The sequence below is a fragment of the Lepidothrix coronata genome, unplaced genomic scaffold (genome assembly GCF_001604755.1).
Source record: "Lepidothrix coronata isolate B3197 unplaced genomic scaffold, Lepidothrix_coronata-1.0 Scaffold30, whole genome shotgun sequence".
NCBI lineage: Eukaryota > Metazoa > Chordata > Aves > Passeriformes > Pipridae > Lepidothrix > Lepidothrix coronata.
Window position 1 is genome coordinate 5,111,359 of NW_016690210.1, and position 16,292 is coordinate 5,127,650.

The window sequence follows — 16,292 nt, forward strand, 5'->3', positions numbered from 1 at the left end:
TTCCGAGGAAGTTCAGATCAAAGGGGAGAGCATCCTGGGCATTTGCATAATTGCCGGATTTCGGAGCACAGGCTGCAACCTGGGCACCGCACCGGGGGCTGCCCCTCGCTCGTTCAGGGGCTCTGGGGAGGCCCGGAAAGAGGGGAGGCTGCAGACCATGCTCCCGCAGGGAGAGATGCGAGGCCTGCCCCGCGAACAGGATACGGAGGCCGCGGGGCCCCGGGCAGGGTGCTGGGGCACGGCTGCGGTGCCCGACGGCAGGGAGCCCCCGGAGACTCCGAGGGGCGCGAACCCCCCGGTGCGCGGCCAAGCCGTGCCCGGGTCCCCGGGGGCTGCCGCTGTTGTGGAGGTGGTGCCGCTGGGGATCAGCTCCCTGCTCCCAACCCGGCGACATCTGCGGCGCCGAGCCAGCACGTCGCCTCCCCGGCGGCTGGCGGGTGGCTCCCGGCCCGGCGGCTCGCACCGCCACCAGCGAGCGGGGATAAAGGGATTAAACGGCACGCTCGTTCCGCCGGGGGGGAGAGGGAAGAGGGGGGGCACTTGGCCGGCTCCAGCCTACCGCTGCCCCCGAGCTCCTCCCCCGCCGCTCGCACCCCCGGCCCCGCGGCGCTGCCCCCGGCCGGCCCCGGCAGCGGGGAGGCACCGGGCGCACCCGCGGAGGCTCATTGTTTCCACAACCAGCCGGGACTGCCGCCGGCGGCCGCGGTGCTCGGGGCGACGAGGTTCGCCGCCGCCGCTGCTGCTACTGGGAAGGGGATGCCCGGGGACACCCTTTTCAGCCATTTTAAGGAAGCAATGCTGGCGTCTCGCCGCGGGTGCCCCAATCCCCCCCTCCTCTTTGGAGCCTGTTCCATGCCCAGACGACCCTGACGGAGATGCGGGGGTTCCCCGAAGCCGGCACCACGCGCACACACCCCGCACCTGCGGTCCCCTGGCCAAACTCCACCCTGCGGGAACACCGCGCTCTCCCTGAGTCCTGTCCTGGGCGTGCAGCCAGCCCTGGCTCCTGCTCCCGCTCCGGTGCAGCCATCTCCCGCTCTAGCCCCAAGGCGGGATGCAGTCGGACCCTGCCCATGCCCTGGCTTGGGCTGCTGCCAGCCTCAGGTCGGGGTGTAATGTCCTCACGGGAGCCACGGCTTTTCCCCGCACGGCCGGGCCCGGGCGGGCTGGCCGGGCGCCAGGGAGATGAGATTGGCCTCGGAGCTGGCTGGCGGATGGCATGTTATTGTGAAAAGCGAGCGAGGAAGGCAAATAGGAGCATGGCACCGTATAGGCTCGCCACGTGACCGAAATGTGTTTATCTCGCCCTGGAGAAGCCCGGGCTGCCTGCGGAGGCCAACCCTGCCTTCACGGCATAAGCACAAGTCCCGTGGCTGCGGACGGGGCTGGGCCCTGCGAGAGACCACTTCTGTTTGCTTTTACTGTCGCTTCGGCTCTTATCATTTGCCTTGTCATTCATCATCAACCTCTCCCGGGCTCCCTCCCCCTTGCTTTCCCCCTCCGCCTCCCCCAGGGTCAGTCGGGAAAAGACTAGGAATCCATCTGAGGAGTGAGACGTGGGAAGGAGGGTCGGATGATGATGTGGCTGTGGGGGGGGGCAGAGGGGTGTGTGTGCATGTAAAAGCAGCTGCACGAAGAACAAAGGTGCTGGAGGGTGGCTTTTGGTAGTGGAGCAGAACCTCGTAAATGGGATATTTCCGTTCACAAGACTCCGCTTGCAACAGTTTCTGTCCTGCCCTTGAACTGACAAGTGAATATCTGCATTGCAACCAGAAAGTAAATCACACCGAGCCTGGCTCGGGGAGGGCGCACACGACTCCTGAGTCGGTTGCTAAGTGCGAAAAAGTGGAAGATTTCAGCTTCCCAGCGCAGCCCTGCTCCTCCGACACAGTATTTACTTTGGGAGCCCAGCGAAACACGCTTAGTGTTTATTACGGAGAGTGCCGGGGCAAGCTCGCATTTGCGTGATTAGGAGCGAGCGGAGGAGCGGCCGTGGCGCGGAATATCAAAGCGAGACCGCCTTGGCAGGGCTCCCAGGCAGGGCTTTACTGGCACCCGCGGGATTCCGCGGGGCAGGGCGAGCGCGGCCCGGGCGGCGGCGGCTGCCGCTCCCCGCTCGCCGCCGCCGGGCACGGGGGGAGCCGGCGGCCCTTCGCGGGAGGCCAAAAGCAAACATCGTCCCTGCCGTGGGCTCTGCGCTAACGAGGCGCAGCGGCTGGGCCGGGCCGGGCTCTGCCCCGCTGGCCCGGCGCTCCCCAGCCCCGGCCGCGGCCAGCCGGCCGGTAATCTCATTAGTGCCGTCGCGTTTGGGGAGCAAAGCGCCCGCCGTCCCCGCCTGGCCTCGGGAGAGCAGACAAAGGTCTGCGAGGCAAGGCCCCGCGGCCGTGCCACGCCGTGTCGGTCCTGTTAATGTTCAATCGGGAGCCGGGGAGCCGTGCCTCTCCTCCCGGCCCCGTGCCCGGGGGGCACCGACCCCCGCCCGCCGCTGCCGGGTAGCGCCGCGACGGGGCCGATCCACCGCAGCACGCCTCGCCGCCTTGCCCCGCCGGGATATTTTCTCCCTGGAAGTTATTCTAAAATAACATTTGTGTGCACGTTAATGATTTATTTATGTGGCTAATAACGCTTACATTCTCGCTGATATTTGTCTAGGCGAAAGACCAGCTGCGAAATGCCCCGCAGCTGTAGCCAGTGCTGGAACAGAGTGCCTTGGAACCAGAAATCAATGCTCCTGAAATGAACAAGTGGACAACTTATTAGGCTCAGTCACTCCACATGCCGTCCCCTGATAACAAATAGATGAAGTAGGCGCTGTAGAAGGGACATGCCCGGGAAGGCCACACATGCCCACTCCTTCCCAGTGAGGCTGGGTAACACTGCAGGGCACAACCGACTGCACGGACGTCCCCGGGCAGGGCAGGGGCCGCGACACGGCATTAGCGGACTGCCAGGGGTTAGATGGCGATAAATACAGCAAACGCCCAGGAGAACAGCTCCGGGAGTCATTGATAAAGGTGTCCGGTTTCCCTGCTGCTCCAGAAAGCACAACCGACAGGTTCAGCGAGATCACGTAACCGTGGCTTCTCTGCCTAGAAACAGTCACGCTAATTTTGCATTTTTACCATCCATGGGGAGGAAAAATACCTGTCGTCCCGCAATGCAAATCCTTAGGCAAATAGATCTGCAGGCACAGAGGGAGCTGCTGCCAGCCTGACCTACCAGCTGAGAGTCACTGGCCCCGAGTTCAGAGGTGCTGGCCGGCAGCAGCACGGCCCGAAAGCACACGGGATTTTGCAGACTCTCTGTCAGTCCCTCGGCACTCGCTGCTGCCTCAGAAAAGTCCGAGAGCCTGCGGGTAATCTCCGAGGCCTTCATGCATCCCTGGCGAGCAGCGCCCCAGCGCTAAGTGCAATTAACATAACAGACACTAAAATAGGAGAGCGGCACTGAATTTAATTTGCAGGCTTTAAAAAAAAAAAAAAAAAAAGAAAAGAAAAAGAAAAAAAAGCCCAACTTAGCACTTGGAGCGGTCTGGTGATGAAAGCAAGGAGTGATGTGGAAGGCGGCAGAGTTGCCCTCCTGCCTCGGAGAGGGACCGCGAACCCTCTCCGGGCGCTGGGACCACCTTAGTGCGCGCAGCACCGTAAAATATTTCTAGACAGGTAAACTCCTCCGGCGGGGATGCCTCCCGCCGAATCGCTCCAGCGCAGCTCCCCCCGCTTCCCCCTTCCCAGCGAGTGCTCCCGTGGCGGCGGGGCAACCGCAGCGCGACCAGGTCGCCGGCGCGGGCAGGCACCTCCCTGAGCCTCCTTGCTGCCCGCCCCGACACGCACACACCTAGATCCGGCTCACTTTCCTGCCCCCGCTGCCTCGGGGAAGAGGGAGGAAATGGAAGGGGGGGAGAAGCGGCTGGGTAACCCCCTCCCCTCTTTTCCTCCCCCTCCTCCCCCCAGCCTCCTGCAAACTGCCGCTGAAGTTCACAAAAGAGCGAGACATAAAGAGATCGAGGTTTACGAGAAAAGGGAGAGACGAAAATAGCGAGGTAAAGATAAAATTTAAAAAAAAAAAAAAAGGAAAGAAATTGTCGCAACACAGAGGGTCCCACCGAACGGCTGGGAAGCTGGTGGTATCCGGCCGGGGAAGAGGGGGGGAAGGAAGGAGCAAAGAGGGCTTTAAAAAACTGGAAGGCAAAAGCTGTTGGGGAGGAAGTGTAAACCGAGAGGGAGGCTGGGGGAGGGGAGAGAGCGCCATCTTTTCATGTCACAGTCACAGAGACAGCGCTGGGTTCGGCCACAGTGTCTCGGTTTCTTTTTAACAGCGGAAAACGTGCGATTAGCAGGCAGACGGGCGGAGACTACCAGCCCTGCGCGCACACACAGCCCGCAGCTCTGTCTCAGCACCGTGTAATCCCAGCGCTCAGCCCTTCTGCACCCCCTCATTAAAAACCCGGAGATTTCCTCCTCCTCCGCTCTCCGAGGAAAACAACGCCTGCCACTGCCTGAACCCGGGCAGCGCCGCCCGCCCGGAGGCCGCCCAGGGGCCCCGCGCTCCCCGCCGCCCTGCACGGCGAACTGCGCGGTCCCCGTCGCTCGGCCCCTCCTTCCCCTCGGGAGGCTGATGCTCATCCCCCCCCCCCAGAATCCCAAAGGGCCGCCCCCGAGGGGACTCAGGGCGGGGACTGGGGGGGGGAAAGCTGGCTACAGACCTCCCGTCCCCAGGGGCTGCTGTTCCCCCGCTGCCAGGGCGGCTGCTCGCTTCCCCCCCCCTCCCCGCGCCCTCCCTTTATCCATCCCGAGGGCGAGGGTGGGGTGCACCGTGCCGGAGCTTCCCGCACTGGGGGCCGGCAGCGGGGAGCAGCGCCGGGATCTCCCGGGAGCTGGCGATCCGGCGGCGGAGCCGGGCACCGCCGCCCACGGCCCCATGAACAGCGCTTTATTCCGCAGCGCTCAAACCCCTCATTGTGTTTGGCAGAATCACCTGCCTCCTCCGGAGCCGGGCGATTAATTTAATGCGATACAGAGTGCGCTCCCTCCCGGCCCCTCCTCAGCGGGGAGATCTCCGGCGGGCTCTCCGCGCCGCGGAGGAGGGGCACGGCACAGCACGGCACGGCAAGGCGGGCTGACATCCTCCGAGCACCGGCTCTCCCGGCGGCGCTCGGGGAAACCTTCCCCGCCCGGTAGCGGTGGAGCGGCAGCTCCGATCGGAGTCGCACATAAGCATCCGCCGCGCAGACCTGCTCGGTGCCCGGGGCGGGGGGGGGCTGCGAGGCGGGCGGGGGCCGAGCCAAGCCTGGCGAGGGGATTTGCTGGGTCGTTGGCTGCGCCTGGGGAAAACCGGGGGGGGGGGGCGGTTGGCTGCGCCTAGCGATGGGGGATTTGAGAGAGAAGGGGAGGGGGTTGCTGGGCTCGGTGGAGGGGGGTGCTCACCGCCGCGACTGCTGGGGACGGCGGCTGTTATTATTATTATTATTACTGTTATTGTTATTTTTAGGGGGCGGCGGTGGTGGGAGCGGGGGGGTGTGGGGCGGTCCGCGCTCGGCGGGGGGCGACGTGGAAGGGGGAGCCGCCGGCTGCTCCCGCGAAGGGGGCATGAGGTGAGGGAGGTGGGAGAACCGTCTACTCTGTTTCTAATAAAGGAAACGACTTTTATTGAACGATAAATGCAGGGGAACGAAAGTCGTGTGGGTGCGCCTGGTGGGGGCGATTGATTTGGAAGGGGAAGGGGTGGCGGCTGCCCGTGCCGGCGCGGGCTGTTTGGGGCGGGAGGGGCCGGCTACCCTCGGTTGCTCCTGCCCGGGAGGGATCACGGGGAGGGGGCGTCCACCGCCCCAGTGGAAGGGGACGAGGGCTGCCCCTGTTCATAGGGGGGCTGGAGACGGGGAGCGCGGGATGCTCGTGGTGGGGGGTCCGGCGGGAGGGGGGACGTAGGCCATGGGGTGGTGCCGCCTGCCCCTCTCGGGCAGGGGAGGCTGAGGGGGAGGTGTCGGCTGCGCCTTGCCAGTTGGGATTTGATAGGGGCGGTAGGAGACACGTCTCCTGTTTCTAATAAAGGAATCGGCTTTTATTGAAGGATAAATGCAGAGAACCAAAGTCGTGTGGGCTGCAGCCGCCGAGCTTCGTTAGCTGCCGATGTGACTGTGAAGATAAAACGCTGCACAATAATTCGAGCGCGAACAGCGCCGGGGATGGGGAAGCGCACTCCCCGCTGGTCCTGGCCCCCGGCCCCCTCGGCCCCGGCCCCCTCGGCCCCGGCCCCGCGGCGGAAGGTGCCCGGGGAGCCTCAGACCGTGTTAACGGCTCGGCCTTGGGACTTCGCCAAGTTTCTCTGACTTAGGGGAACTCTGGGGATGAGTAATCGCGCCAGGCTAGGGTTTGGGAGGGAGTTGGTTTTTTTTTTTCTCTCGCTCGCTCTCTTCTTTTTTTCCCCTTGTCATCAGCTGCTGACCCACTCAGTTCGAGAGCACGGCACCTACGGGTTTCTGAGAAGGGCGGCGGGAGGAGACGGGGGATGTGGCGAGCCAGGGGAAGCCCCCCCACCGTCTCGGCTCCCCGGCCGAGCCACGCCGGCTCCGCTCCGGCCCTGAGCACGTCGGGGCAGCGCGGGGTCGCTAGTATCACATCTCCCGTGCGGTGCCCTCGATGTGTCTTTGCCGGGGGAACAGGGGACGCATACACACCCACGCCACACGCATTCTGCTGCCTCGCGTGGAGGCCCGTGTGGAGATTTCCCATGGTAGCAAGGACACGGCGCTGCCGCGCCTTGCCCTCGGGGGAGGTGTCGGGAAGTCTTTCTACTCGACATCTCGGTTTTATCGCAGGTGGCGACGGTTCAAGGACGGGAGGGGGAAACTCCGGGCCCGAGGGGAGGCCCCCGGGGACGGGGAAGAAGCGCGTAGCCCTGGCCATGGCAGGCGCGGGCGCGCCGGGCCAGGAAGGACGGCGCCCGCATCCTGCCCGCGAGCCCCCGGGGCGGGCGCGGCGGGGCCTTGCCCGGTGCCGCGGAGGGCAGGGCCGCCGCCGTGTGCTTCGGGCGCCGTGCCCGCACCCGGCCTCTGCCTGCGCCTGCCGGGCAGCGGGGTGCAGGGGCGGCCGAGGGGCTCAAGAGCAGAACCCACTCGATACCGAGCGTGGCCGCCCACAGCAGATCCTGCAGCTTGGCTGGGGACAGGCTGGGGGGTGGGGAGTGTTGCCGTCGGGGGTGCTGCAGCTAAACGAACTGGAAAAGGCATCCTGGCTCTCGCTTTGCCTCACCCGCCGCCGCGTGTGGGGCCGGCGCAGGGCTCTCCCTTAGCGCAGCTCCCTGCCCGCTCCACGGGCAGCGAGGGGCCGCGTCCCCTGCCTGCCACGGGGACGGCGAGCGGGCATGGCCGGGGAGCGGCGGGGAGCTGCTAATCTCGGCGCCTGTCAGGTTTCGGTCCTCTGATTACTTGCGTGATTTGGCTTCCGAGAGGAGCGCTGTGAAGCGGCTGCTGCCCTTGTTTGGGTACTGTGGTGGCGGGGGGGTGAACGACGACGTACGGAGATGAAGTGAGGACGGGGTTTTAAATGGCACTTCTGCTCGGAAAATACTTTTATTTTCCCTTGGTTTTTTGAAGCTGCTTTCGAAATGAACATTTTCTGCGATAAGAGGTGACCGATCAGAATCGCTGGGGGGAGGTTGTAAGCAGACGTTTTGCCCCAGCTTACTGTTATCTTATCTTTCACACTTGCAGGGCGAAAAAGTGGCTTATCTTTATACCCACCCCCCTCTCGCCTTAATTGCTAAAAACACTGTGAAGTGTTAAGTACAGGGCTAAAGAATCTCTCCGCGTGTCTGCCATGCGAGTGAAGGGGCGGGGGGCCCTCCGACTTGAAAAATTAGGGGCTTTTTTCTGGAAAGGTACACACGTGTACACACCGAGAGCCCCTCCCTGCCCCCTCTCTGCTGCTGCTTTGATGTTGCAGGCTCTCATTTCATATGTATGCACCCCGGCGAGCCACCCGCCGCTGCCGGGCTTCCAGCCGGGGCGCAGATCCCGCTCGGCACGCCGGCGAGCCCGGGGGCCGTGCCGCGGGCTGCGGGCGCAGAGGGCGGCGGGGGCCTCCACTGTCACCTCTGGGGCGGAGTGAATAACCCCAGTGTTTATGAACCCCGGCGCGGAATTGGTATTCAGCGCCGAGCCACGGCATCGTCTCCTCGCTTTCTCTCTCTCCCCACCCCCTTCGAAACAAAACACAACACAAAAACAAAACCAAAAGGAGGACGGAGGTGATTCATCGACTGTATCCAATTATTAACATACAAGCTGTAGTCTGCACAAACACACCTTCAAACCATGGCGGTTCCCCCGGCCGCCGTATTACATTTAAACTCGGGAGCATGGTGGCTTCCGAGCCTCTGCCGAGCTGCCGCTCGCTGCCGCTCCTCCCCAGGCCGCCGAGGGATGGGGACGGGCCGCAACCCGCGTCCCCCGGGGCTGAGGGACCTCCACCGGGAAAAGGGGTTGTAGCCTCCAGCTCCCGCGCATCGCCTTCAAAGGCGAAGGCTCAACCTCGCCCGCGTCGGTCTCCGGCCGGGCCGGGGGTTTTGTCTGCCTCCGGCTCCTGTTCTCCCCCTGCGCCCTCCACGCCGCCCTCCCACCGAGCCCCACCGCGCCTCTCGATGTCCCCCGCCGGGCTCGGAGGAGGCGAGGAGAGCGACAACCTCGCCGGCGCTATTTTTACTCCTCTCCAGACTTGTGCGGCGCACGCCCCCTCCCCTGCAGGGCCTTGCCTAGCGGCTGCATCTCTCCGCTCGCAGGAGCGGCCGAGGCCGGCGGCCGCCCGCCTTTCACCTCCGCCCGCCCCCGCCGGCCCCACTGCCGGCCCGGCCCGGCCCCCGCGCCCGGGGCAGCGCCCGCAGCAGCCCGAGGGGACAGGGCGGGGGACACACACACGGGCGCGCCGCAAGCAGACAAAATGGCCGTGGTATGCAAGGGGGAGAGGTGGAGGGGGCAGCTCGCAGCCAGCCTGCCCTCCTTCTGCAGGGGGCTGCCGCCACGTTCCCCAGACTGGGGCCCGGTGGCCTCGGCGCTGCGCTCCCTGCACCGAGCTCTGCCCGGGCCCAGCCAGCGCTTCCCCAGCAGCGGGCGGCAGGCCGAGCTCCCCGGCTGGGGGCAGGCCGATAGTGCATTTGTTTATCCGCCTGTCCCTCCCGGGCTGTCCGCTCCGGGCGGCCAACGGGGCCCCGGGGACCGCGAGCATCTCCGCTGTTTCGTGGAACAGGGAAGGGGTGCGGAGCGAAGCAAACACAACAGGAACGGTTCATCAATTTGCCTTCGTAAAAAGAAGGTAGTGGCGCTTAATTCGTGAACCGATCGCATCTCAGACTCTTCTGGGGAGACGGAGGGAAAATTATGGATCTCCTGTCAACGGAGTAGCCCTGAACTACGAAGTGAAATTATAGTACTTCTGCTATGCAAAACCCCTTTGACTGCACGGGGAGTTGCATGGCGATGTAACAATATGCTGACGCCGTGTCAGGTCTGAAAGCGCTGCAGACCCCGTATAACGCCAATTGAGGCTTGTCTTGTTTTGTTATTCAGATTTCTACACTTCCATTAAAAACAGCCTTACAATAACCAATGATAAAGGTCTGATTTAAGACACACTCAAGCAGGGCAATTCAGAGCTTAGGACAGTGATCTGTTATTTATAGGCCTTTCCTAGCACTCATCACCAGGCTGTCTGAACACCTCGCTTGCATTAATTCATTTTACCTTCGCAGCGCCCATCTCCCCTCGGTCTCATTTCCCGTGACTGGAGGACCTGCGTGCTCCGGTTGCCTTTTGGTGGGCACGGGAGCGGGGTGTGGAGGGGGCCATGCCTCGCCGCTCATATGGTTTAACCCCCAACTTTCTGAGGTGTGCGGGCCTGGGACGCGAGGAGGATGGGGAAGCTTCCAATTAGAGGCGGCGCTGGAGGTAAATGAGAGCCGGCATAAAGCCATCCCACTTGGAAGCCTCCTGCGAGAAGCCCATTCTGCCATTAACAATGGATTTGTCTTTACGAGGAGGTTAAGTACTTAGCATTATCGGAGCAGCCGTTTTTGCGAGCGCATCCTTCGCCCGGCTCCTCGGTGGCCCCAGCGGCAGCGCGGAGCCCCCCCTCCACTCTCGGGGAGAGAGCAGTGTGCAGCGGCCTGACCCGGGGGTCAGCTCCCTCCGGGGCGTGTGGGAGGGGGGGAGACCGCCCGGTAATCCGCAAGGCAAGAGCATGCTCTGAATTTTCCGGGGTTAGCTCGACGGTGCCCGCCGGACCCTCGCAGCCAGGCCGGGGCAGGCCGCGAGAGGAGCGAACTGAAGCCCCAATGTCTTTGCCGGGGGCCGCCAGCCTCCCGCTGCAAAGCTCGGGGACCCAGGGAACAAAAAAGGCACAGAGGCGAACAAGCACCGATCTGTTCTTCCCCGCCACGAAGGAAACTGCGTTCACAAAGAAAGAAAGTTTATGGTTAAAAATAAAAGGGGAGCAAGTTTATCCCGAGATAACTTAAAGTCATTAGTGAAAACCAAAAAAAACCCCAACCGTCCCAGCCCCACGCTGTAGGCACACACATGTGATCCGTAGTTCAGTTCGCAGCTCGGGGGTAGGGAAGAAGGCGACTTTTGTGATGCAAGTGCGGGCCGCTGGCACCGTGGATCCAGACTTGCGGGGAGAGACAAAGCCCAGATCAATGCAGCCGGGAAGCCGCGGCTGCGGCCACCTCGCCAGGAAACGCGCTAGTTCTGCTTTCCTATGGAAAGAAGCAATTTTAATGAGGTTTTCCTAGGAAAAGGAAAAAAAATCCAACAGAGGCCTCCCCTCCAGCTGTGTGCCTGTAACTCACGTGCGTTCAGTCTAATAACTTTTAATGTCTAGCCCTAAAACATCTTTATAAAAAATAGCTTTACAGCGTAATAGGCCAGGTGTCCTTCTGCTTGTTATCGGAGATTAAAAAAATGTGTGGGAGCCTTTTCAGATGCGTGGCCTGGCACGCCAGGACCAAACCCAGCCGCTGCCCGGGGCCGTGTTCCCCGTTGGTCAGCACGGTGGGACCGCAGCCTGGTCGCCGTACTCGGCGGTTCCCCGGGCTCCCCTGTGAGGAAGCTGAGCGGTGCCGCTGGAGTTTCGAGTTTCAGATGGTGGATATTTCACTTCTGCTTTAAGATGGAAGAGTTTTTTAAGAGAGACGTAGCGAAACTCTGAGGCCCGTGATGGCAGTTTCATGAAATGCCAACCCTCTGTCCGTGACCCGGGTGGATGTGTGTGTGTGTGTGTGCTTGCACTTTGTGTCCCCTTCCCGAGCATCGGCCGACCACCACGTTTGTTTTTTTTCCAGAAGTGCTGTAGATTCTCGATTAAAAACTTTTGTATTTAGGAGGGGGAAAGCTTCGTAAGGAGAACCTTGGAGAACTGTTACTTTTCCATCTTCAGAGATAAGCAGCAGTGGCGGAGAGCAGGCAGGCAGCCCCGGCCGTCCTGCTCTCGCGCTGCATTCTCATCGTCCTTCTTGCTGCTCCGGTGCTCTCGGCGAGGGAAGCTTTTGCAGCTCGTAGCGTCACCGCAGCCTTTTCGCGCAGGATCCTGAACGAGGCGATTAAAAATCCCCCCCGGGGCGAACTGTCCGCGTTAATCGCCTGGCGTTTGGCTGGCAGTCGCTCCCACACCGAGCGGCGGCGAGAAGAGCTCGATGCGGCGCCGGCGGCGCTGAGGTGGCAGAACTCCCGCTTTCCCGGGAAGGCGCCGGGAGGTGCGGAGGAGCAGTGGGACCGAGAGCCCGCCTGGCCCTGAGGCCGGGGCCGCCCCGGGAGCCTCCGCGCCGCGGGCTCTGCGGGACTAAACCTGGGAGTATCGGCGGGGAATGGGCGTTATGAACGTGAAATTTACGAGTCGAGCTCGCCGAGCCAAAAGTTGCCTCGCCAAAGTAAATAGATGCAGCCGATAACTACCAACCCGGAGATTAAAGGGCTCCACGTACCGGGCAGGAATCTTAAAGCAGTCGTAGAAATGCCAGCGAGGGAAACGGCGCTTCAGTCGTCACCCTACCCCGGGTTGCCACACCGCTCACACCCGGTAAAAAGCGCGTTAAGGGCTGCCAAAGCCGGATCAGGCGAAAACGCGCTTTAATAAGGTCCCCCTCGGCCCCCCCGCCCCCTGCAATGCAGACGTTGACAAACGAGTGGCTTTTTTTCCATCCCGATTCAGAGCTCGGAGACGAGGACCGAGGGGAAGCGCGGAAATCAGCGCGGCCGAGCCGCGTACCACGCGAAGCTGGGGGCGGCGGGTGGGACCAGAGAGGGGCCCCGGGGTCGGGGGGCGACACACACAGCCCTCCACGGGTGTGGGAGGCTGCGGACGAAAGGGTCCGTGCGTTAGTGTGACCCCCTGAGGGGTGTTACGACGGCTGCGAGCCCTCGGCAGGTCCTGGGGGAGCGGAGATGCCTTTGCGCGACGGGGGGAACCCGGAGCCGGAGGGTCTGGTTGAGGGGCGCGGGCTGCACCGCCGGGGGGGATTCCGAGCACCGCGGTGATGCGGAGAGCGCGGGGGAGAGCGGGGCAGGAGGGTCGGGGGCGCCTAGCGGAGGGGCCGGGGGCGATCAGGGTGGCGGGGGGTGGCAGCGCGGCGCGACCCGCCGCGGAGGCTCGCAGCGATGTCTGGCAGCGCCGCCGCCGCCGGGGTTTTGACAGCTTGGCGGAGCGGAGTGAGCGGAGCTTTATGGTAATTGCGGTTCTCCACTGGCCTTCTGGGTAGCGAGAGAGGGGAGTATCGGCGGGGCGGGGGGGCGGCTTTCCCCTCCTGCCGGCCGGGGATCGCGGGAGCGCGGAGTCCTCCCCGGGGCGCCGCAGCTTGGCAGCGACCTGTGCCAGCCGGGGGGAGCGGGCGAGGCGAGGGGCTGGCGGCGCGGCAAGGGGGGGCAAATCAATTAGTCAGGGCAAGAGGGGGGAAAGCGGGCGGGCGGCCGGGTGATCCCTGCCTGGGCAGGGAAACGCAGCCAGGGGAGGGGGAAACTTGCTGAGGGAAAAAGCGGTGGCGGCGCTGCTGCTGCCGCTGCTGTTGGCGGCGGCTCCCTCGGTGCAGCGCCTGCCCGGGGGGAGGGGAAGGGAGGGGAGGCGGCGGCTAGAGGAGGAGGAGGAGGAGGAGGAGGAGGAGGAAGAGAGGGAGGGGGGATGCGAGGGGAGCGCAGCGTGCAGCAGACGGAGCCCGGTCTCCCAGCGGCAAGGTGAGGAAGAGCGGCTTTCCCGGCGGACTAAAGAGGGGGGGGGGGGGGAGAGGAAGAAAAAGAGAGAGAGAGAGAGAGGAGGAGAAGAGGAGGAGGAGAATTAAATCCCCAGCCACACACACACAAAGCCGCGGCGGCCAGGGCACGGGAGACGGCGGCGCGGGCGAGATGTGGGGAGAGCCGCGCTCGCCAGCGCAGGAACTTCGCCCGGAGCAAGCCAGCAACATGGCGCTGCCAAACCAGAGCCGGCAGCCGGAATGAGCATCGCGGGCTGCCGCTCCCACTCCCGCTGCTGAGCCCAGCCGAGTCGAGGAGCAAAGCCCTTCCCGTGGGCACCTGCCCCGTCGGCGCAGAAGGCGGCCGCGCTCCGGCGCCCCGGAGCTCCCTGCTCTTTTCGCACCCCTTCTCCGACCCGCCCGCGCCGGGGCAAGCCGCGGAACACGCACTCACAAGAGAGGGAGAGTGGGATCGTGAAACTTTTCTCGCCTCCTCCTCCCACTCCTGACGGGGCTCCCCTTCCAGGGAGAGAGCAGCAGGGCCAGGCGACGGTGCGGGGACCCGCGGCGCGGAAGGAAGGTCTGTGCTCCGCTCCGCGAACAGCTCCCGTGCGGAAGAGCCGCCGCCGCCGCCGAGTCCCGCGGTGACGGGGCGGTCGCGGGGCTTCCCCCGACCCGCCGCGGGGAAGGGAAGGCAGAGCGGCGGCGGCGGCGCCGCAGAAAGTTACGGCGCGGGGCAGCGGGGCTCGGGCGGGAGCGGCGGGGTCAGAGGGGTCTGCCGGTGCGCCTCCGGGGCTGCGGCGGCGCAGGGGAAGTTTGGAGGCAGTTGCTGGTGAAGATGCCTGTTTGGGGCAGCGGAGGCGGAGGGGGAAGCACCCCGGTCGCGTTGTTGGCTCCGGTGCGTCCGTGTGGGGAGTGGTGGCGGTGTTCTCGCTGTCTCGCACTTTTGTGATTGGGAGGGCGCCGGAGCAAGCGGCGTTGCGGGGGCTCCCGTGGGACGGGGCGAGCGAGGAGCGGCGCTGCCGACTCGCGGAGCGGGGACGGCCCCCGCGCCGGGAGGGCTGGGTTCCGCGCTCCCCGCCGGGAGCAGAGCGCGGTCCCGCGGCGCCGGGCAGGTGAGCGGCGGGGAGAACCCGCTGCCGGCTGCCGTTCCCCTCGCCGGGAGAGCCCGGGACGCTGCTCCCCCCTGTCCCTCCGCCCCGGCGGGGCGGGCGCCGCGGCGCACGTGGGGTAGGGCGGCCCGGGGTTTTCCCGTACGCGGAGCTGTGTTGGCGTGAGGTCCGGCGTGACACGGAAGTTTAGTCAGCCCGAAAATGTAGTTTGGAGTTGGGAGAGCGAGCCAGAGGGAGGCTCGGGGCTTGCCATCAAAGGGCCGGTCGGAGGGGGACAGCCAGGCGGGGAGGCAGCGGAGGCTGCTTTGTGAAGCCGGGGCCAAGTGGGGCGGCTCTGCGCAGCATATGAGGCATGCATTTGATGTTCGCGGAGCGAGTCCGGGGGCGAGGGCTGCGGAACGTTCACGTTCCTCTTTCTCGATGTGTGTGTGTGTTGGGCGGTTGTTTTTTTTTTTTTTTTTCCCTCCTCCTTCCTCCCCCTCTCGTTTCCGCGATGTCTGTCGGATCCCGGGTTTGTTGATCGCAGAGCGGGCGAGGGGGAGGCGAAAAGAATCTCCCCCATCTACCCCGACAAGAAAAAAAAAAAGCCCCCACCATAGTGAGCGGTGCAAAACTGACAAAGTATGGGGACTGGCTTTAATGGTATCGCCTCGGAGCTCCTCGCGGCATTAATTCCCACTAATGAATCTTTTCCAGAAACTCTGTTCATTGCTTTCATCTGCTCTTTGGAGCCCGCAGCTTTTGTATTCGTGTTTGTATTAAAAGAGGGGGGGTGGTGGAGGGCGGGGGGAGCCCAACCCGCACCATGTAGCCAAGCCTGGATTTTCCAAAGGTTTCTATTAACTTTTTTTTTTCCCGCCCCCTCCCCGTGGCCCTACGGCGGGGGGCGGCCAGGAAGAGCAATGCCCCGCCAGAGCCGCTTGGGAACAAAGCTGGGGGTGAGAGCGGGCGGGCGGTTCTGGTCTCGGTCCCCCGGGCAGCGTCCGCATCCCCCTCCGGTGACTCTGCCGCTCCCGGGTTGCCGCTCCTCCCGCAGCTCCGTGCGGGCCGCTGCCCAACCGAGCCCGGCGTTCCCCTTCCTCTAGCCGCCTCTCTCGCCGACTTTCGTCCCCGAGACGTTGGTGCATGCCTGTCTGTCTGGAGCCCGGTGCTGTCGCCCTTGCGACACACCGATTCATTTCCTTTCGGTTCTGCTGTCGGAGCCGCTGGGTGGGTTTTTTTTCCTTTTTTTTTTTTCTTCTTCCCGAGAGGTAGCCAGCGCAGCGCTCACTCTAATTGCTTTTAGGAGGATTAGGAGCAAATTCCTCCCCCAGCCCCCCACCCTCCGCCGCCTCTTCCCTCTCTCCGCCCCCCCCCCGCCGGGTTGCCTTCGCGCGCCGGGGTTACAGTTTATCCCTGGTGCGGTTCTTTGAATTGCTGTCACAAATAGGTGACTCAGAGTTAATTAGGAAGTATGCACCGGATCAATGGGCTGCACAGCTCATTAGTTATTCCCTAGCCTTTTGCAGCGTTGGACCTCCGGCTCCTCGCCCCGTATACCTCTTTAATACGCAACCTGGAGGGCTGGCAGGGACCAGGGAGCACTTCGGGTGAGGGGGGCTGGGTGCGAAGGGGCGTGATGAATACGGACATTGAAGTTTCCAGGTTGGGAGGTTACGTACGGACGAGTGACCGGGACCCCCACTGCTCCCCCCCGAGCCCCTCCCTCCCCGACTGTCAAACCTGCCGCCCCTAACGGGCGTGGTGGGCCATTGCCCACCCTGAGGTCGGCGGGACGAGCCCCGAATGTTACCAAAAACAAACAGGCACAAAAAAAAAAAAAAAGGGGGGGGGTTTATTGGAGCGTACGCTCAGAGAGCAGACAAAATCTCATTTGTCAGGCATGAAGGTGGGCTGTGTGGAAGGCTATAAATATACCGGGGAGGATTGTATCGCGGTCACTTTTCTGTTCTTCGCCATTTCTAAGGT

General features: G+C 63.8%; 1 protein-coding gene across 1 annotated transcript in view; it reads left to right on the top strand.

Moving 5' to 3' along the window:
* The first annotated feature begins 13,174 nt into the window (after positions 1-13,174).
* The window catches only part of BCOR (BCL6 corepressor), a 59,623-nt gene continuing 56,505 nt past the window's right edge, over positions 13,175-16,292 (top strand). The window contains 2 exon segments of the mRNA XM_017810993.1: positions 13,175-13,216; positions 13,739-13,792. The gene's annotated coding sequence lies outside the window, so the exon portion shown is untranslated.